Consider the following 23,751-nt stretch of genomic DNA (forward strand, 5'->3'; position numbering starts at 1 on the left):
TTACGATGTAATCACTTAAAGCTTCGAGATTTTCAGGGAAGAAATCCAAATGCGAAGATAAGAAGAGATAAAGATATATTTTCTCCTGCAAGATAAATAAACATATAACACTGATTTTACTTCATATCCCAAAAACAATAATTTTTCCTCAAGTTTACTTTGCGCTTTTTATTGCCAGAGATCTCAGTTAGCATCATGCGAAAAGAAGTACAAAGGTATAAGCAGCAGATTCAATAGCTCTCCAATAATTTTTAAACTCAAAATCAAAGAATTTGTAGTCCCACAATGATTGTCTCTTTAATTTTAGCATCGGAAAGGCATCCTTTGATAGAGTTTTTAATTGGCTTACGTTTTATATTAAGCGGAGGTAATCTTATATTGTTCTTTTTGACCAAAGGTTAAAATCTGAAATTGTTTTCAGTAAGGAAAGATAAAAGAGAGCATTTTTTGGCCAATTTTGCAAATGCTGCATCCCCGACGTTGTAGAAAGCGGGGATAAAAGATATGAGAGTTCTTGAGAATTTACCGCATGCAGAATAACGCCTTAAGCATGAGGGTATCCTGGTTTTTTAGATGTAAATATAGGTAGACAAAATGTTTATGGAACATTTTTAGAGGGAAGACAATGCGCCTAGGGAAATAATTTTGAAAGGTAATGCATTGCCTACGCAAACCAAAGTGTGAAGTGAGAGATGCCTTGAGATAGTTAAAGCTCATAAATTTAGAAAACAGCTCCTTATAAGAAACCATCTACCGTTCGGTGGCTGCATAAAACTGTTGGTCCCTCTATTTTGAGGAAGAAAATCAAGCAAAATAGGAGGAGAAACTCGGTCAAGCAACGAACAAAGGATGAAAGCGTCAATCATACTATAATTATATATGTAGCCGTCGTAGCCGAATGAATTGGTGCGTGACTACCATTCGAAATTCGGAGGGAACGTAGGCTCGAATCTCCGTGAAACACCAAAATAAAGAAAAAGCTTTTTCTAATAGCGGTCACCCCTCGGTAGGCAATGGCAAACCTTCGAGTGTATTTCTAACATGAAAAAGCTCCTCAGAAAAATATCTGCCGTTCGGGGTCGGCTTAAAACTGTAGGTCCCTCCATTTGTGGAACAACATCAAGACGTACACCACAAATAGGAGGAGGAGCTCGGCTAAACACCCAAAAAAGGTGTACGCGCCAATTATATATATATATATAACACATATATGTAGGAGTGACAGACGTACGTAAGAGAACGAGGAGCGGACACACCTTTTAACAATTATAACGTAACGAAATGCAACACTGCGAACTGACGAGCACAGGAGTATAAGAACGAACAGAGGACTGAAGCGAAGAATGATGTAGCCTAAGAGTGAGCCGGTAAATTGGCACCAACCATTGCAGACACTTGATCGTACATATAATTATATTTATATTTGCATAAAATTACTAACTTTGTGAAAATTTGTTACTTTTTATAATATCGAAAATAAATATCGTTGCTGGTAAAAGAAAAATCTTACATTTGGGGGCTCGTCCGGGATAGTAACGGCTTTAGAGACGAGCAAATATTATATTTTTCAACACATTTCATTCGGAGTGTCTTGACGACATAAAACGTTAATTCGGGCTGCTGAAAGGCTAAGAACTGCTGCAACAACAAAATTCATTGCTGGCTCAGCCGAAATTAATTGCCGTATTTGTGCTGAAATTGGCGGTAAGGGGCAAGCATCGTTCTTGGATAAAGCAGTATTCGTCGCGGAATTGCGCATATGAAAGGTACCGGCTTATACCAACGGAGCTCAACAATAAGGATAGCGGTTCCTATTGGCAGCGATTTCAAAGCAACAGGCAGTGCGGCTAACTTCAGCAGCGACAAAACCATTTTTAAAATTTTAACGAACGAAGGCGAAGTTCAGGAAGGAAGGCGTTAAGAAGAAAGACGAAGAGAAGGTAAACTAGAAGAAGAAAGAGTTGACGGAGTTCGAGGCGATAAGCAGAGAGAAGAAGGTAAAAGTGAGACAAATAAGTTGTGTCAGCGACCAAAACAAACAGCGTGTAAGTCGAAAGAAGGCCAAACATTTACTTTGATTAATGTAAATTTATACAAATGCGTATACAATTATACAATTATTATATTACATATATCCAAATACGTGTGTACTATTGAGCGAAAATTTTAATTTGTCTCTTACCTGTCAAAAAGCATAATTCGATACAAATGTTTTGTTTATAAATAAGCGTGTAGGTTTAAATCGATTGTTGATGTACCTACTATACTTGCATATTTTCCATTCAGATATTTCACTTCAATTTTATAAGATTCAATTTAAAATTGTTATTCGTATTCAATATCATTTATTTAAAAATTATTAGAATGAGTGACCTCGACGCTGACGCTATTTTAAAAATGTAAGAGAGATGGGACTAGGAGTAGTCGGACGCAAACACGAACTTAGGGAAAGACTTCTCCAACATCTAGGCCTGATTGACGACGGTGACGACGATGAGGACGAAGATGTTGATATACAATCAAATCAAACGGTCCGGGAATTTTCTCATGTAAGCTGTGCGTATTTTACCTTCAGGTATATAGAAGAAAGTCTTTCAACGTTTGATGGGGCTGCTACGTCCGACGTAAAGAAATGGATTGAGCAGATAGAAAAAAATGCAGAAATAGTTAATTGGAATGAAATACATAAATTCATTTACGCTAAACATTTGTTAAGATTTGCAGCCAAGCTTTTTGTAAGTAGTCAAATCGGGTTGCGTGATTGGAATTCTTTAAAATTGGCCCTCGCTAACGAGTGTGGTAGTAAGTCGTCGCCAGCAGACGTGCATAAAACCGTAAGTGAAATTAAAGAGCAATTAGTAATTTACGAGAAGATAAGACAGGACCCAAAAGCTGACACCCCTAAAAACATAGAGGTGCTCGATAAAACTAAACCAGAAACTAGTAGTTCCTCGGCGTCATCAAAAAACGGGAAAAGATGTTTCAAATGTGGCGAATATTAGCACTTAGCAAAATATTGTCCACATAAACAATTCAAATGTTTTAAGTGCCAACAGATGGGTCATAGATATTTTGAGTGTAAAGTAGCAATGGGCAGCAGAACAAAGCGGGAGGTGGGTCACGTAAATTCAATTGGTGAAGTTTCAAGTCCAAAGTTGAATCTAAAGAAGGTCACAATTTGCAATATCGAAATACAAGCTCTTGTAGCTTGTGTCTTATGCGATGCGACACATTCAACAAATTGGGTAAATCCCTATAGCTAACTCCGGAGCAACGGCAACTATTTGGGATCGGTGCAGCAAAAATATCAAGGATGGGTAGTTTTGAGATAGAGGTACAAGTAGACAAAAGTGTTGTTAAGCTAAAGGTAATATATAGTATGATTGACGCTTTCATCCTTTGTTCGTTGCTTGACCGAGTTTCTCCTCCTATTTTGCTTGATTTTCTTCCTCAAAATAGAGGGACCAACAGTTTTATGCAGCCACCGAACGGTAGATGGTTTCTTATAAGGAGCTGTTTTCTAAATTTATGAGCTTTAACTATCTCAAGGCATCTCTCACTTCACACTTTGGTTTGCGTAGGCAATGCATTACCATTCGAAATTCGGAGGGAACGTAGGCTCGAATCTCCGTGAAACACCAAAATAAAGAAAAAGCTTTTTCTAATAGCGGTCACCCCTCGGTAGGCAATGGCAAACCTTCGAGTGTATTTCTAACATGAAAAAGCTCCTCAGAAAAATATCTGCCGTTCGGGGTCGGCTTAAAACTGTAGGTCCCTCCATTTGTGGAACAACATCAAGACGTACACCACAAATAGGAGGAGGAGCTCGGCTAAACACCCAAAAAAGGTGTACGCGCCAATTATATATATATATATAACACATATATGTAGGAGTGACAGACGTACGTAAGAGAACGAGGAGCGGACACACCTTTTAACAATTATAACGTAACGAAATGCAACACTGCGAACTGACGAGCATATAGTAGTATAAGAACGAACAGAGGACTGAAGCGAAGAATGATGTAGCCTAAGAGTGAGCCGGTAAATTGGCACCAACCATTGCAGACACTTGATCGTACATATAATTATATTTATATTTGCATAAAATTACTAACTTTGTGAAAATTTGTTACTTTTTATAATATCGAAAATAAATATCGTTGCTGGTAAAAGAAAAATCTTACATTTGGGGGCTCGTCCGGGATAGTAACGGCTTTAGAGACGAGCAAATATTATATTTTTCAACACATTTCATTCGGAGTGTCTTGACGACATAAAACGTTAATTCGGGCTGCTGAAAGGCTAAGAACTGCTGCAACAACAAAATTCATTGCTGGCTCAGCCGAAATTAATTGCCGTATTTGTGCTGAAATTGGCGGTAAGGGGCAAGCATCGTTCTTGGATAAAGCAGTATTCGTCGCGGAATTGCGCATATGAAAGGTACCGGCTTATACCAACGGAGCTCAACAATAAGGATAGCGGTTCCTATTGGCAGCGATTTCAAAGCAACAGGCAGTGCGGCTAACTTCAGCAGCGACAAAACCATTTTTAAAATTTTAACGAACGAAGGCGAAGTTCAGGAAGGAAGGCGTTAAGAAGAAAGACGAAGAGAAGGTAAACTAGAAGAAGAAAGAGTTGACGGAGTTCGAGGCGATAAGCAGAGAGAAGAAGGTAAAAGTGAGACAAATAAGTTGTGTCAGCGACCAAAACAAACAGCGTGTAAGTCGAAAGAAGGCCAAACATTTACTTTGATTAATGTAAATTTATACAAATGCGTATACAATTATACAATTATTATATTACATATATCCAAATACGTGTGTACTATTGAGCGAAAATTTTAATTTGTCTCTTACCTGTCAAAAAGCATAATTCGATACAAATGTTTTGTTTATAAATAAGCGTGTAGGTTTAAATCGATTGTTGATGTACCTACTATACTTGCATATTTTCCATTCAGATATTTCACTTCAATTTTATAAGATTCAATTTAAAATTGTTATTCGTATTCAATATCATTTATTTAAAAATTATTAGAATGAGTGACCTCGACGCTGACGCTATTTTAAAAATGTAAGAGAGATGGGACTAGGAGTAGTCGGACGCAAACACGAACTTAGGGAAAGACTTCTCCAACATCTAGGCCTGATTGACGACGGTGACGACGATGAGGACGAAGATGTTGATATACAATCAAATCAAACGGTCCGGGAATTTTCTCATGTAAGCTGTGCGTATTTTACCTTCAGGTATATAGAAGAAAGTCTTTCAACGTTTGATGGGGCTGCTACGTCCGACGTAAAGAAATGGATTGAGCAGATAGAAAAAAATGCAGAAATAGTTAATTGGAATGAAATACATAAATTCATTTACGCTAAACATTTGTTAAGATTTGCAGCCAAGCTTTTTGTAAGTAGTCAAATCGGGTTGCGTGATTGGAATTCTTTAAAATTGGCCCTCGCTAACGAGTGTGGTAGTAAGTCGTCGCCAGCAGACGTGCATAAAACCGTAAGTGAAATTAAAGAGCAATTAGTAATTTACGAGAAGATAAGACAGGACCCAAAAGCTGACACCCCTAAAAACATAGAGGTGCTCGATAAAACTAAACCAGAAACTAGTAGTTCCTCGGCGTCATCAAAAAACGGGAAAAGATGTTTCAAATGTGGCGAATATTAGCACTTAGCAAAATATTGTCCACATAAACAATTCAAATGTTTTAAGTGCCAACAGATGGGTCATAGATATTTTGAGTGTAAAGTAGCAATGGGCAGCAGAACAAAGCGGGAGGCGGGTCACGTAAATTCAATTGGTGAAGTTTCAAGTCCAAAGTTGAATCTAAAGAAGGTCACAATTTGCAATATCGAAATACAAGCTCTTGTAGCTTGTGTCTTATGCGATGCGACACATTCAACAAATTGGGTAAATCCCTATAGCTAACTCCGGAGCAACGGCAACTATTTGGGATCGGTGCAGCAAAAATATCAAGGATGGGTAGTTTTGAGATAGAGGTACAAGTAGACAAAAGTGTTGTTAAGCTAAAGGTGTGGTGCAAACAAACGACATTAGCTACGAAGTAATTCTAGGTACTTCAATTTTCAAACATTTTGATATCTTAGTGCGTGATGACGGTGTCGAGTTTAAAAACAAGTTAATATGCAGGTTAGTGATGATGCGTCGGAGGCGTCCCCCCGTAATGATGGTTTGTCAAATGCAAGTGGCACAGTGGTTAGATGAGGGCATAATACGTCCTAGTTGTTCGGTCTATGCATTGCCTGTAGAACTCGCATCTAAGAAAAATGCTGCGACTACCGTAGATTAAACCAGAAAATCGTTCGCGAAAATTTCCCTTGACTTTAATCGACGACGCCCTTGAAAAGCTTAGGGAAGCAAATGTATTTACGACCTTGGACTTGGCCAACAGGTTTCTCCATGTGCCCGTAGATGAAAGTTCTCGTAAATACAAGGCATTCGTGACTCATATCGGACAATTCGAATTTCAATACGTACCTTTCGGCATATGCAATTCACCCGCTGTATTTTTCCGCTATATTGAAAGAGTATATAAGATGGAACAGTTGTTGCTTATATAGACGACTTGGTAATCCCAGCGAAAACTGAGAAAGAGGGTTTAGAGAAGCTTCAAAAGGTACTACGGCTAGCGGCCGACAAGGGTTTGATGATAAAATGGGGAAAATGTCAATTTCTTCGGAAGAAGATACAGTTTTTAGGATATACGGTAGAGAATGGAACTATTAGCCCCATTGAAGAAAAAACAAGAGCCGTAAAGAATATTCCCGTACCGCCCTCAAAGAAGGCACTACAAAGATTTTTGGGTCTGATGTCCTATTTCTGTCGCTTTATTGGACACTATGCTTTAATTGCAAAACCCTTATCGGATATGCTGAAGAAGGACGCGGAGTTTCGAATGGGCGACGAACATTTAATTGTGGTCCAAGAGCTGAAGTCAGCCCTTATTAAAGCACCAGCGCTCGCAATGTTTAATCCAAAAGCACTGACTGAAATTCATACCGATGCCTTTATGTTCGGTTACGAGGTATTCTTCTCCAAAAGGACTCCGAGAGCCAACAATTCCATCCTGTTCAATTTATGAACCGCAAAACAGAAATACCATTCTTACGAGCTGGAGGTACTCGCCATAGTAGAAGGGCTTAAAAAGTGGCGTGTGTATGTGCTAGGTACGCAGTTTAAAATTGTTGCTGACTGTAATGCTTTCACGATTACAGAAGCGAGATGTACCTTTGCGAGTAGCACGATGGGCGATGTATCTTCAGGAATATAGCTATAGAATTCAACATCGACGAGGAATACAGATGAGACACGTGGACGCCCGTAGAGAATTTCGTGTATGATGATGGAAGATTCGTCGAAGCATCGGCTTACAGAAGCGCAGATGAAAGACATGTGGACGAAGGCCGTCAGGAAAATTTTAGAAGCAAGCATCCACGACGATTTTTACATTCATAATGACATTCTCTGCAAAGACAACTCGACAGCTCATCGTGGTACCGTCACAAATGGAGAGAGAAATAATTGAGATTGCACATCGGCAGGGACACTTCTCTGTGAAATCGATTAAATACTTAGTTGAGAAGGATTCTACGAACCTCGTCTGGAAGCTAAGGTTGCAGAAACGGTGAATAGTTGCATCGCTTGCATTTTAGTGAATTCGAAAACCGGTAAAAAAAAATGGCTTACTAGTACCTATTGATAAGGAAGATAAGCCACTGTTAACGTTTCATATAGACCATATTGGCCCACTCACGATGACGTGCAAGCTATATAATTATATCCTCGTAGTCGCAGATGCTTTTTCACAATTTGTGTGGCTTTATCCCACAAAGGATGCAGGTGCAGATACGGTAATTGATCGATTAACAAAGCAGGAAGCCACGTTTGGAAATCCGAAGAGGATCGTAACCGACAGAGGCTGCACCTTTACTACGCACGCCTTTGAGGATTACTGCAAGCAAAATCAAGTTTAGCATTTACTCACTACAACGGGAGTGCCAAGAAGAAATGGTCAGGTAGAGCGAATACACAGAATCGTGATACCCATGCTAGAAAAGCTGTCAGAAACAATCCGCACCAGTGGTATAGGCACATTGGTAAAATTCAACAATATATCAACAATTCGGCCCCGAGAGGCACTAAGATAGCGCCGTTTAAACTCTTGACAGGTTGTGACATGAGACGTGCAGAATCACCACGATTAGACGAAATAATGGAAAGTAAAGCCATTGAATCGGTCGAGTTTGACCACAAAGAAACTCGACGACTAGCTAAGCAAAACATTTCTGCCATTCAAGAAGAAAACCGTTGAAGTTATAACCGTAAACGACAAGAGTGTGAATTATAACGTCAACGACTTAGTGGTCATAAAACGCACCCAATTCGGTACAAACTTAAAATTGAAAAAGAAACATTTGGGACAATATAAAATTATAGAAAAGTTACCACATGGACGTTATAAAGTGCAGAAACTTGATGAAGTAGAGGGCCAGTTTAACCTCAACGGCGGCAGAATACATCAAACCATGGCACCCAGAACTCGGGTCGAATCCTGAGTCAGGAAGGCCGTATGTAGGAGTGACAGACAGACGTAAGACAACGAGGAGCGGACACACCTTTTAACAATTTAACGTAACGAAATGTAACACTGCGAACTGACGAACACAGGAGTATAAGAACGAACAGAGGACTGAAGCGAAGAATGATGTAGATTAATGCTGAAAACAGTGAACACCGTACGCAGTCCCTTACCGCAGCCCCTAACGAGCACAAAAACTCATCCCCTGAGAACAACTGCGTTCTTTTAATTACAATTTACACAATACATCGGTTTGTGTGTGTATATGTTTGGTTGTATCTACACAATGTTGCCATTAATATTTTTGCTTACACACTTTTTCACACATCCGTGTTATCAGTTACAATTTTTCATTGTTTAATAAACCAAAGCCAAAAACCAACAAATGCAAATAGTTCATTTATCTATAATTAACATTATTCTACAGTGTTTTTTAATTATAATTTTTCGAAGTTTATTTTGTAAATGATTTCGAAATGTACTGCTTGGCAACACTGTATGGTGAGAGAGCAATCAGCTGACAGGGTATTACGGGATTTTTTAAATATCGTGAAATAAAATCTACGATACGGAAGGAAGGAATTTTTCATTTATGTTACATGGGCTTCTCATTAGTTTGATCGTCACAGCTGACAGGGGATTGCGTTTACGTCGTTCACTGTTTTCAGCATAAGAGTTAGTCGGTAATTGGCACCAACCATTGCAGACACTTGATCGTACATATAATTATATATTTGCATAAAATTACAAACTTTCTGAAAATTTGTTACTTTTTATAATGTCGAAATTAAATATCGTTGCTGGTAAAAGGAAAATCTTGCGTATATACATATATATATATATGCTCAGATGGCTGTAGTGATCGATATCTCGTAAAGCATCGATCGAATAATTTAAAGTTTATGCTCGCCGCCAAGGACATTTCACACTAAAAAATTCGTTTGCTGTTTGTTCGATTTAGTTGTGAGTTACAGCGTGTTAACAATGGCAGTCCACAAAGAGAAAATACAGTAAATTTTACAGTTTTTCTTTGATATTGTAAATGGTGTTTATGGTGCCGATACTATAACAGCCAACGATACTGTAACGTGCAATTTTGGTTTCATGTTGAAACCCGCAAAGCCCCTCCCCCTCCCCCGTGCGTACGGGCCTGCGATAGGCCTTTATTTTTTCTCACAACATTCACTCTTCTTGGATGGATTCGACCAGCTTTCTTGCATACACTCTTCTTTAAAAGCTAGGTCTTTCTTGTTTCTAATAACAAGCTTTTTCACTTGGTTTTCGAAATGAGCCCACAGATGTTCAATTACATTGATGTTTGGAGCTTGTAGAAGTGTTTCAAGTACTTTAGATTGTAGAGGTGTTTACGTATACTTTTGGGGATGCAGTTAATTAATATTAAGGTGTTGGGCGACTTCTGTTGCTAGCTTAGGAGCGCTCAAATTTGGATTTTTCTTAATTTGTTGAACTCTTCACCGTTCATCTGCATTCGAGAACAGTTTTGTTCGTCTCGATTTCTTCTTATTTCTTACGGATTTTGTTTCTTTGTAACGTCGTATACAGCCGAACGCGGTTTTTTCATGATTACTAATAATTTCTGACTTCAATTGAGCTTTGTCCACGCTGTTTACCCATGTTTATAATTTGGACTTTTATTCAACAAAACACGAATGAAATTTTATTTTAACTTATTACGTTTGGTCCTTTCTTTGCACTGTTCTAGCCAGAGCAAATTAATTGTGCGATTCCCCGTTTTAAAGTGCCAAACAATGGCAATAATGCCAGATGCCCGATATATTTTTTGACACCAATTTTGCGAATGCTGCATGATTAATTTTTTATTGCAGGGAGGTAATGGATTTGTAAATTATTATTATCATTTTTCCTTGTTCACTCCTCTCGTGAGCTTAGGGCCTCGACAAGACGTTTGTCTTGCGTTGGTTACGTAAATCTATTTGATTTCTGACAGGGGAGGTGATTAGTCTACCGCTACCAATCCTAAACTTAGGAAATTATCATTACTATTTTTAAAATCCTATTTGAATACGCCATAGAAAAATATAAAAATAAAAACATTTAACTTGCATTTCTTACAAAAATGTATTGTAAATGTACAAAAGTGTATTGAGCCACTGTATGAATCAGAAATGAGGGGCAGGTCATGCCACTTGGAACATCTATTAACACATATACATATGTATACACAATGAAAACATGTACATATTTATTAATAGGTTATTAATTTTAAGTTGTTACCTGAGCATCTATTACTGTTGGCATATCGATATAGGCTAAGGTCATATTCACATTTTTTGTTACAAATGCTAAAATCTGTATTTTTAATTCACCTTTAATATGTAATTTTACACAAAAAATTGACTCAAACAATGATTGCCCACATTTACATATATGTATGCACGTATGTACGTATTTTTTATATCTAACGCACTTTATGATGGAGAATTGTTATTCGATCACTTATGGAAACATTTAGTGTTCACATTAATCTTTTAACACACAAGTAACCACCACCATTTAATATTTGTAAATATCGCACAGATCTAAATCATCTCACAAAGAGGAAATATGCGACACGATTCTACCTTCACGAGTTACGCGGCAACTGTGAATAAAAGTGCTTTAAAAAGATTTGTCTTCTTACACCGTTCAGTTACGAGAAAGAGCCATGGTGCGCAAATGACGCAAACGCGTATTTTGCCATTTGAAAAAGCTACCAATTCTATAACAAGGTGGAATAAAAACTATGGAAGAATTGTGAGTACGCGCGCGACGGTAAGTACATGACAGCTTGTCCGCTTATCCCGCCTATGTTGGCTTGCAAACGACCAATAATCCCGGCTCGTTAATAGTTCGTGGCGTTCATCGACTCGTATATTCGGGTATTTTGTGCTGAAAGCAAACTGCCATTAGCTACAACCGCGCGCGCTGCTTCTTGTAATTTGACAGAACGGCAACTATGAATAGCACAGACTTTCTCGTACATGCATATGTGTATGAATATATGAATTTGCTACTGTAGTTGAAACGGTTGGTAGGAGCAAAATTATTTAAATTTTTTTGCAGTCAATTTATTGAATTTTCCTTTCTGAGCGCATGCTGTGAGCCAAATCTGTTTGAGTGTTTTTTTCACGTTTTTAATTTGATCAATATCATAAATTTTTATAAATATCAAAAATGGCTAATTCTATGAATCTAGAAAAAATTATTTTCTACTTTTTAGTCCATTTATAGAAATACGTTCCTAGGATTTTCATTTTCTTTCATTATTATCTTCTAATTTTTAATCTTGCCTAAATATTTGCCGATGTTTTACAAGCATGGAAATATTTACAACCTACTTGCTTCACCGATTCACAAAAAATATGAGCAGCAATAAATTGCATTAAAAATGCATTCATACTATACTCTATATAGTATGCTAACACAAGCATAACTTCCAATAAGGGAATAGAATTAATGACTCGTAATCTCACACAATGTAGGTATCTATATCCCAATTGAAAAATGCAAGATATGATCCAGAACTTCATTACTAAATCAGTACGCTATCAGTAACTAATAAAAAAAGTATGTAATTTAAAACTTAATAGGCTTATGGTGTTAACCAACAAAGATTAGATCTTAAAAGATTTTTACAGAACCCGATGACAATTTAATGATTTTATAAAAAAACAAAACCACGTCTCACAAACAAGTATGTAAGTACAAGACAAGCCACCCAATCCGAAAACGCAAATACAGCTGGGAGAATTCCTATGGGCATACGTGCACGCGAATTACTTCACCTGTTTGACAGACCAGGCGCAATACCTTCAGGGGAGCAGAAACTAAAGCAACGAAGCTCAACGCTTTATTTATGGCAACGAAGCTGGGACTCATCCTCCACTGGTCACTGGACACACGAGCTCATCCCTACTTTGAGCTTGCGACTTAGATTTGGAGAGGTTGACTTTTACCTAACACAGTTGCTGACTGGACATGGATGCTTTCACCATTATCGGGCTGGCAGCTTAACCATATTGCTCGCAGATGTGAAACATGTTCTGTTCCACCGCCTCGATTCGAAAGTGCGTAAGTTCGAATCTCCGTGCATGAACATAAAATAATAGAACAAGTTTTTTCTAATAGCGATCGCTCCCATTCGGCTACGGGGGCCGCCGAAAAATTATAATACCATTATCGCCATGCAAAACAGACTTGATTTTCTGTGCTCAAGACAACCAACTTAGTGGCCGTTTGACCTTAAATGCCACTACGGCTACTAAAAATATTGCTGTACAACTAGACATCTTTGGATAACTACCTGTTATACTAACATGGATATCACACAAAGAGTACAATGCAAGATATTATACTTAGAATAATATCAGCAGCGCCATGGCGCGTAAAAATTCTCATGCGCTATGACGGGCCAATCAAGAGGCTGTCAAGTCTTTTTTTTTAAACTTACTGTTAAACTTAAGTTAATTATAAGGGACTCAGTAAATAAACCATATGCTTTAGTTCAGAGAATTCAGAGACTAAACTTTTCAAATGTGGATATAAAATAAAATATAGTTAAGCATAATGTAAAAAAGAATATATATGTATTAGTATCATACTTGTATTATTTCTTATTTGTGCGAATTTTCTGAGCCGACATCGAATCAAATCTTTAACTAACCTTACCACCTTAGTACATTACACAGTGGAAGAATCAATAAATCTAGGAGGAATTAGCTAAATTTTTTTTTAAGTTATATCGATAATTTTTTTTATATAAATGATAAATTAGACGTCAGTGATTCTAGCTTTGCTTTTAGCTTAGTATCCGTATCCTTTATATATTCTTCAAAAAAATTTGCTGAGTGTGATGTGCTCTGCTCCGATTGTAAGCTTCTCCATGTTCTGAGTGAGTTGTTACCAAATGTTGAATTAATATCAACCCCTCAAAACAAAAAATTATGCTGTTCCGAAACAAATATAAAATACTTGCTTTTCAAATATGAAATAACTGCTTAAAACTGCGGGCGGGGTTGTACATACACTGGGGTTATAAGGCCCATGTTCATTTACAGGGTCAAAGGACAAAGGCAATATGCATGCTTAACACAGGAGCGCTGCTTTCTACCCCTACGAAGGTTCTTATTAGATCTTCTCTCATGTATATGTATCTATGGCGAATTCCGGGTTAATTTTAACGCAGACCGAATGCATGCCTGGAAAATATTTCAGGTTTGAAGAGTCGAAATTGATTACAGTGGTCCCAAAACGGTAAGCACCTTAAACCAGCTATCTGGCTATCTTCACTGACGGCTTAATACTAAATAATGAGTCGGGAAGTTCTGATGCTGAATCCTATGACAACCTGACTACTGCAGCGCCTTTAAAGCTGAGTTAAAAGTTATAAAGAGGCACCGGTTTTGATTAGGGACTGATCCGTTTCAAGACAACCGATCCCTTTTTACTCTGACAGTCAAGCTGCTAGATACTTTACATTATTAATCAAATTTAAAGTAGTATTTGAATTTAGAGCTATTCTAAATGAGCTGGCTAAACGGTATACAACGAGTATTGTCGTGATCCCTAGACATAGATACATTCCTAAAAATTGCATCGGGGACGAGCTGGCAGGAAGCAAACTGATTTTAAATCGGTTAACGTTGCCTAATATGTGGGCAGCCCCTTTATTCTCAAACAAGCCCTGGATCAAGTCGGCCTGCATCACATACAGTAGATGGTCCATGGAGCCCATTTGTGAGATAACTCGACAGTATTGGTCTAGAACGAATGAATATAAATAGCTCATCAATATACCTACACTAGCAGTTGGTATCATCATCTGGCACTGTCATTTGGAAGTGCGTAGGTTCGAATCTCAATACATGAAACACTAATATGACAAAAAGTTTTTTTTAATAGCGGTCGCCTCCCGGTAGGTAGCGACAAAGTATTTCTGCACTAAAACAGCTCTTCATAAAAAATATCTGCCGTTTTGAGTCGGCTTAAAACTGTAGGTCCCTTCATTTGTGGAACAACATCAAGACGCAAACCACAAATAGGAAGTGGAGCTCGGCCAAACACCCAAAACGGGTGTACGCGCCAATAATATACACCAATCGTCATATATCATAAATAGCAAATTTAGACTTTGAAAGCAAAGAGTTGAATATGTTTTTAAGTAATTATTTTTTATTGGGAAAAAAGCAACATAAATCAGTCCTGATTTAATTTACAAGACGTTGATAACTTACGAAACCTCCTGGACACATAAATAGTACATCCTAAAAAATTGCAAATAAAAGAAAAAAATAGATAGTTAGAAAAGGATAGTTAAATAATAATATAGTTTTACCAGATTAGTATTTTGCACTATATCCACCGATTTTGATTACTTCTTCAAGCCGTCGATCCATGCTTTCTACTAGCTTGTGGCATCTTTCCTTTGGAATCGAGTACCAAGCCTCCTCAACTGCGGCCCACAAATCATCAACATTTTTAAAATTTTTGTTAGCGATTTTGACCTTAACGTCATTCCAAATTTTCTATAAGATTAAGATCAGGGTTCCGCGCTGGCCAATCCAGTACATTAATTTTTTCTCTTCTGAGCCATTGCTTCACTGTCTTTGCAGTATGCTTTGGATCATTGTCCAATTTAATGGCATAAACTCAAACACAAATGGATCCATTTTATTCTGGAGTATATCCAGATACTGAAATCTATCCATTTTAGCAACCACGCGAACAATTGGTCCAAGACCATGCCAGGAAAAAGCTCCCCAAACCATGATGTGTCCGCCGCCGTGTTTAATCGTCTTTTTTGTTAACCTTGAATTTAGCGCTTGATTTTTGGACGCCGTATAATAGTTTTCCCATCTAGTCCCATCCTATTTATTTTGGTTTCGTCAGTCCAAAGTATGTTTTTTCAAAACTGGATAGATTTGTCTTTGTGGGCTTTTGCAAAGGCAAGTCGGTGTTTGATATGTCTTTTTGAGAGGAGTGGTTTTTTCCTGCTTATGCGGCCAAACAGCTGGGCTTCGTTAAGTCGCCTTCCTACAAGCTTGGACACCTGTAGACCAGATTCTTGGTTTATTTCAAGCATTATTTGCCGTGCCGACTTAAAAGGATTTGCTTTGCTCTTGCATATTATAGCTCTATCCACATTAACATCAGTTTTTCGCGGCTTTGGTTTTCTTTCCGTTTTTTTGCTTAGATAGAATGAATCTTTCTTAACTAAATTAAGAGCATTATAAACCATTTTCAGAGAGCACATCATCATTTCAGCTATTTCTGCATAGCTTTTTGTGTTTTGACTCTTGAGGTATATAAGAGCTCTTTTCTTCGGCGTGCAATGTTTTGCAAGTCCCATTTTTAGTAATTACTTTACAATTTTATTTAAGAAACAAAAATTATACTAAAAATCGCTGAAACAATATTAAAGTTTTACTCTCCGCTGCACAAGTTAAAATGTGCTATTTTTGTGTCCACTTCAAAACAGCAATAAGCATAAATAAAATAGAACGCAAAAAACTCCATCGAAAAAAAAGCGGTAAATTCCTCCTATAAATGTGAGCTTAATAACGGTAATAAATGTGAACAAACAAATTTATTTGATCAAAGCAGAGTTCGTACTAAAAACTTTACTTAACATATAAGGTTCACATTTGTGCTATTTATCTGTCCATGGCTGCATGTATGTATACGAGTATACAGTAAATATAATAGGACTATGAATAAGCGGTTTTACAACAGATGGCGTAACTTGATTATTATTCCATCGATCCACATTTCCAAACATTCATTGGAGAGCTACTGTCGTAAGGCACAAACGTCAGTATAAGTTTTTTATTTGAAGCGTAAACAACAATATTTTTACCACACTTGAAAATGTCGAATTTCGTGCCAAATAATGTGTTTTTGCGGGGAATTCTTCTTCATTATTTTAATATGAAGAAAAAAGCAGCCGAAAGTCATCGTATCTTGGTGGAAGTTTATGGTGAGCATGCTCTATCTGAGCGAACGTGCCAGAAGTGGTTTGCACGCTTTAAAAGTGGTGATTTTGGCTTGGAAGACGAAGAACGCGAGGGTGCGCCGCCAAAGTTCATGGATACCGAATTGGAGGAATTGCTCGATCAAGATCCGGCTCAAACGCAAGAAGAGGTTGCAAAAACTTTGGGAGTTGATCAATCAACCATTTCCAAACGTTTAAAAGCCATGGGAATGATCCGAAAGGTAGGCCATTGGGTGCCGTATGAATTGAAGCCAAGAGACGTTGAACGCCGTTTTATGGCATGCGAACAACTGCTTCAACGGCACAAAAGAAAGGGTTTTTTGCATCGAATTGTGACTGGCGATGAAAAGTGGGTCCATTACGACAATCCAAAACGTCGGGCAACGTATGGATACCCTGGCCATGCTTCAACATCGACGTCGGCGCAGAATATTCATGGCCTGAAGGTTATGCTGTGTATCTGGTGGGACCAGCTGGGTGTTGTGTATTATGAGCTACTGAAACCGAATGAAACGATTACGGGGGATGTCTACCGACGACAATTGATGCGTTTGAGCCGAGCATTGCGAGAAAAACGGCCGCAATACGCCGATAGACACGACAAAGTTATTTTGCAACATGACAATGCTCGGCCACATGTTGCACAAGTGGTCAAAACATACTTAGAAACGCTCAAATGGGATGTCCTACCCCACCCGCCGTATAGTCCAGACCTTGCGCCATCCGATTACTATCTCTTCCGATCGATGCAACATGGCCTGGCTGACCAGCACTTCCGTAATTACGATGAAGTCAAAAAATGGATCGATTCGTGGATTGCGGCAAAACCGACCGAATTTTTCACAAAGGGAATCCGTGAATTGCCAGAAAGATGGGAAAAAGTAGTAGTAAGCGATGGACAATATTTTGAATATTAAATTTGTAACCATTTTACGTCAATAAAGTTTCAAATTTCGAAAAAAAACCGCACGAACTTATTCATAGTCCTATTATATAAGTATATTTTATATTATATTGACAAAGAAAACAGAAATAAGTATGTAATTATGCCAATAGAAATAGAAAGACAAATTTATGTAATATGCCCATATGTGTAGGTCTGTGAGCAAAACCGATTAATCTACATACATATAGCGAGTAGAGGAGTTGTTGTAACATACATAAATATGTACTATAGAAAACATTTCGATAAGTCAATTTCAGATTTGGTGAAAGGATGTCTGTCTGTACCTCCAAGTAGGTGTGTGCGGGTGATATTTTATTTGCCACCAACATCGCAGATCTACAGGGCATTCCCCGATCCGCCGCCTGGGCAAGCGTCTGATGGGCGGCAAGCTGCTCCGCAGGGACTTTCTCCGGTACCTGGGGATCATATCTGCTTATGAACTTTGCGACCTGAAACTGCTTACTCAAGCTGCGCAGGAAAAGCTTAGCTTACCGGCCTAGATTAACGCTGTAAAAACAGAGGGGCTCAATGAGGTAGTTGTAGTAGGCGCACAACAGTATGAAAGTGTACAGACATTTTTCAACCTTGGCTGTATGACCACCCTCGAAGACGACTTTGAGGTAAATGTAGCAAAGTTATTTCATCTTTTGGCATCCTCACGTCTTTGTGGAAGTGGCAATGGGTAGGCCATACGCTTAGAAAAAGTGTTGACAATGTCGCTAGGCAGGCCCTTTGTCTGAACCCCTTCCAACAAGCTGACCAAGGAATGGGTAGTCCACGTACTCCTTGAGACGCTGAAGCTGAAATGAACTCTCTTGGTCTTACGGGGAACGATTTGGGATATATATGTATGTACCTAAAAATCGTGTACATTGGCGAAGAGGCGTAGTTGCCGCCTTATGCTCTAATAAGAGTTAAAAGAAAAATATATACATACGAGAGCGGTTCAATAAGTACCAGTGTTTGATGACACAGGGCGTTCCTGCGGGAAGTTGGTGTTAGCATCGTGTGCTGCCATCTAACAAACGACGGTAAAACAAATTACCGAAGAAATCATTCAAAAATTCCACGACATGATTCTCGCTGATTGACGAACGAAAGTGCGCGAAGTAACAGAGGGCATAGGTGTGTCGACCGGAACGGCAATTAATATTTTTCATAATAAGTTAGCGATAAAAAAATTGTCGGCCGCATGCTCCAAGCGGATGTGGAATTTTTGGGTCGAGTTGTCTCCGTTGATGAAACCTGGATTCATCGTTACACACCACAAACTAAGCAACAATCAAAGCAATGGATTTCTCCCAGTGAATCTGCTTCAAAGAAGGCAAATTCGCCGGAAAGGTCATGGCGACAATTTTTTTGGATGCGAACGGCGTCATCCTCATGGATTTTTTGACAGGAAGGAGACACGGGCGCATTTGGCGGAAAAGAAGGTGCACATTCATCCGGAGTGGTCGCTGCCAAGCTGTATGAATCAGGTAATGAGTTGCTGCCGCACCCCCCGTATTCACCCGATCTAGCTCTGTGCGACTTTTTCTTATTCCCTAACATGAAAGAATGGCTCGCGGGAAACGAGGAAGTCACCGCCGAGACAGAGGCATATTTTGGAGAGTTCCGCAAACCCTATTTTTTGGAGAGGTTAAAAAATGGCCGGAGAGTTGGGAGAAGTTATCTTTCTGAAAGGGAACTATGTTGAAAAATAAAAACAAAAATTGTTGAAAAAATCTCTAACACGGTTACTTATTGAAGCGCCCTCGTATGTACATTTATAAGATTTTGTAAGCTGCTGAAGTTTTGGGAAATCCGATGGCACACTCGTGGACATAATCATGATGGAATTTAGAGAAGAAAACAAATAAATTTATAAGCAGGAAGATTAGTTGAACTTAATGGACGTCAGAGAAATACAAGTTGTAGATATGTACCAGTTTGTCTGTCACAATAGAGATTTACATGCATAAATATATAATAAAATTATATTATAAAAAAATAAAATGTAAAATACACTTATTAAAGTTGACAGTTATGATGTTGTATATGCATATTTAGTGATCCTTTGTAATCCTTAGTAAAGCCCACTTTCAACCGCCGCTTTGGGAATGTTGCAAAGTAAATATTGATATACATATTTATTTGGTTTGACGTAATTTAAAAAACAAGATTTCGCCCATAAAGGAGATCTACATATGAACATTACCAATACTTAACAAAAGGAATTTGGTAAAATTCAATGCATTTTTATTTAACAATAGCCAAACAATCTCAGCGCAAACACACGCACTTAAAACGAACAGTGATAATATGTATTATCAAAATGGCATTTTGCATCCTGTAGGAAACCATTATGAACTGTTTTCTTTAAACTCGCCCAAATCCAGGAAACTGATACGGAACTCATGGCTCCCCCACACCGATTGACTGCTTACATTCCTTATTTGGAATTCTTGTTTACATATGGGTGTATACATATTTATGTACGTACACATTTGTGAACCGTCATAACGTTTTTTCCACATAAGTTTGTTTAAATGAAATTCAAGATGTTAATAAACTATTTAAGATACTTAAAAGATATTACAATTTTCGGAATTACGGCTTTAAATAATATGAAACTAAAAACTTATTTATTAATCCTTCTCCTTCTCTGGAGAAAGCACCAATAAAATAAATAATTTTAGAAGATAATTGACTTGGAAGCAAAACCCAGGTAATTTGTATAGCCCAACAAGTACAATAACAATATGTAGTCAGGCGACAAGAATTACATGCGTCGTAAGTTAAAAAAATGTTAAATTAGCATTATTGTAATCGGCATTCGAATTAGCCTTGAGTTACAATTATAGTAGTGCTTAAAGTAGTGATTCCTCTAGAATCCAAAATCCTCGCTATCAACTTGTTTAATGGGTAATTACGGCCTGACTACATCCAGTCTGTGCGGTTTAGGAACCTTATTAGGTGGTTGATAGACAGTGGTTCGAGACTCTCGAATAGTGGTTTGCTCATGGTTGACATTCGCTCCTTCCATATGGCAGGGCATTCACATCGGAAATGGAAAATCGTTTCCTTTTTCTCTGGTTGTTTACAACTGTGACAGTGTGTGTTGTGAGGTATGCCCATTTTGGCTGCTTGTTCCCCGACAGACCAAAAGCCAGTTATGACTGCCGTGAGTCTCCAGGCGTCCCGTCGTTTCATGTTTATCAATGTTGACGATTGCTTAAGGTTGTGGGTGGGCCATAACGTTTTGCTAATTTTGCATATCGTCTGGTCTCTTCATCTTCGAACCGCGATTCGGAGGCATTTTGAGGAAATTGTATTCTTGATTGCATCCAACGGTGTGAATGCCGATTCTGCAAGAACGTTATTCATGGCAAATCCCCCTCTTGTTAGTTCATTTGCTTTTTCGTTGCCTTCAACGTTCCGATGTCCCGGGACCTAGATTAAGGTAACTTTATGGTTTTCACTCAAGGTGGTAAGGCTATTCCTACTTTGGTCCACCAGTTTAGAGGTTGTAGTAGCCGAATCCAGTACGTGGATTGCAGAACGGCTATCCGAAAGTTTGGTAACCTTAATTTAGAAAAAATTCAAACTACAATTATGACGATAGTATGAATGAATGAGTAAAAAATTTTTAGAACTAAAATTTCTTAACTAATCATAAACGGAGTAATGTGAAATGTAGGTTAAGATGCATAAATATATATTATGTACATATTATATATAAAGACACACACCACGACTTCTCAGCAAAAAAAAAAAACAAAAACAAAAATACTGAAGGAGTAAGTTGGAAACAGAGCATCTGTGGCATATGGGAAATTGTTCCACGGTAAGATAAATTTAGAGAGTTAGAACAGAGTTGTGTAAAAAATATCAATATAATATTAAGTTACGAGCATCTCTATCAATTCAGCGGTCGGGAAAAAACATATACGAGTAGATATTCTAACAGCAACAAGCCGACATGCAAGCTCTCTGCAAAGTGTCACATGAAAATAAATCGGATTTCGAAGATCCCGAAAAACAACTGGTACGAAGAGGAAAGCCACGTTGCCGTAGAAAGAACAGACGCTGCCTATAAGGCCACACAGGGATCAAGCGCAACGAGAGCCCAGAATAAGTACTACCGGCTGTTGTGAAAAAAAGATAAACATATTATCGAAATTAACAACGGGCAACCGAAATACATTAGCGTGAGCTGGCGTTACTCACGTGCTTTCTGATGGGAAAAACGTCCGAAAATGCTCTAGAAAATTCGGTTTCGATTTCCTGTAATAACAATCAGGAAACACTTCTTTCATGTACTAAATGATAACACCAGAGGATCTTAGAGAAAAGGTTAGTACCACTATTGCCAAATCGTTCCCAAGTTGCTCCGTTGCCCGACGAGGACGAAGTGCCAATAGCAACAGCGAGACTAAAGAACAACAAAACCGCGGGAACCGACTACTCATTTATGGCGTCGAGGGGCTGTGAAATAATATGAATGCGGCGTCTGCTACTAGTAGCAGAGGAAAGATCACATGATGGAGAACTTCGCTTCACTTGACGCGTTTTCTTAATTTTGGTCAAAATCGTGTAAGCGATTACCGAGCCAATCAAGAAGATATATTAACGGTAATCCTAAAAATAGTTCAGACCTAATAAAACGCACAAAAAATCATAAGCTTGCACCAAACATAAATTCACCAGCATACATTCTGTCAAAATAATAAAAAACCGTTCATTTAAAAAGCGCGCATTACACATATGTCTAAATTTTTTTTGCTGAATGTTGGTACAATTGTCCTCTATAGTGTCGCAGAGTTTGAACGTGATCTGTCAATTAGCTTGTTTTTGGCATTTAAATATCCGTCAACCGCATGTGTGCTCTGCGATTTTCTCTATGGATAGAAATTTTTATTTATTTTTTATTTATTGAAAAGAGTAATAATTATAAATAATTATTCCACTTAAAGGTAAGAAAAAAAAAAGGAACAATCACTGGCTGCTAAGGCCTTCGGCTATTGTTTTAAATGGTTAATACTATATATCAAGACGAGAAAATGAAATAATTATTTTATACTAGGTTTATTATACGCTAGATTTGAGATAAAAATATATTATATCTACACTGGAGAAGATGAAGATAGTACAATAGATGGTATGTGGAGTTAACCACTACTATACACACCAGATAACTTAGAAGCCTATGAAGTTAAATTTTTAATTTACAGCAAGAGACGAATTGGTTTATGATACTAATATTATAGTCCGTTGTCTGCTTCAGAAGTTCAGATGGTTTGATATTTCTAAACACCGATGATCTAATATTTTGGATTCCTGAACATATATCCATGAAGTGCGATACGGTGAATTCGCTTAATCCACAAAACGGGCACGGGGGTTTCGGCAAACCATTTAGCAAATACGAGTGGGTTGAAATTGTATGGCCAATTCTCAGACGAACAACGGTCTTAATATTCCGGCATGAAGAATTTGACGGGTATTGGTTTTTCGATCTCGAGAGATTGAAGGATTTCTAGTGATGGTTCCATTTGTTCAGGGAACTTTCATAATTGGTACGCCTTACCAACTTTTTTATATCTTCTGGATGAGTGTATTCGAACATGTACAATGGCTCTTTGGTTGCCTCCTTAGCTCTACTATCGGTCTGTTCGTTACCTTTGATGCCACTGTGACCCGGGACCCACATAAGTTTGATTGAACCTTTTTTTTGTGTGAGCATGTTGCGCATTTTTGTTATTACTGGAGAGTTATTAGCTGGGTTCAGAATAGCCTCGATTGTTGATTTGCTGTCACTGCATATTATATATTGATGGTTTTTTTGGGACGCAAAGTGTACCGCTTCAAGTAACGCAGCAGCTTCGGCTGTGAAAATTGAGCAGTAACTTGGTAAAACTCCAACGGTTATAGTGGTACCTATTTCGTTTGTTACGGCAAATGAAGTACAGGTATCGGTTTTAGATCCGTCAGTAAATAACAGGTCCCAGTCTGATTTCAAAGGAGAAACAGTTGCAAGATATAATTGTTTGAATTCATCGGGGCCAGTAATATTTTTTTGATGATGCATTAAATTATTTATGGCTAAGTAGCTTGGTACGATCCATTCTGGATGAGACGGTTTTTCGACGAGAATTGGTGATATGAGTATGTTCAGTTCTTTGGCTTGATTTAAAATTTCTG

General features: G+C 38.1%; 1 protein-coding gene across 2 annotated transcripts in view; it reads right to left on the bottom strand.

Moving 5' to 3' along the window:
* LOC128861199 (transcription factor AP-2-epsilon) overlaps positions 1 to 23,751 on the bottom strand; it is a 118,885-nt gene that overhangs the window by 44,571 nt on the left and 50,563 nt on the right. The gene's annotated exons all lie outside the window — the stretch shown is intronic.

Source organism: Anastrepha ludens, chromosome 4 (genome assembly GCF_028408465.1).
Source record: "Anastrepha ludens isolate Willacy chromosome 4, idAnaLude1.1, whole genome shotgun sequence".
In the NCBI taxonomy this organism is placed as follows: domain Eukaryota; kingdom Metazoa; phylum Arthropoda; class Insecta; order Diptera; family Tephritidae; genus Anastrepha; species Anastrepha ludens.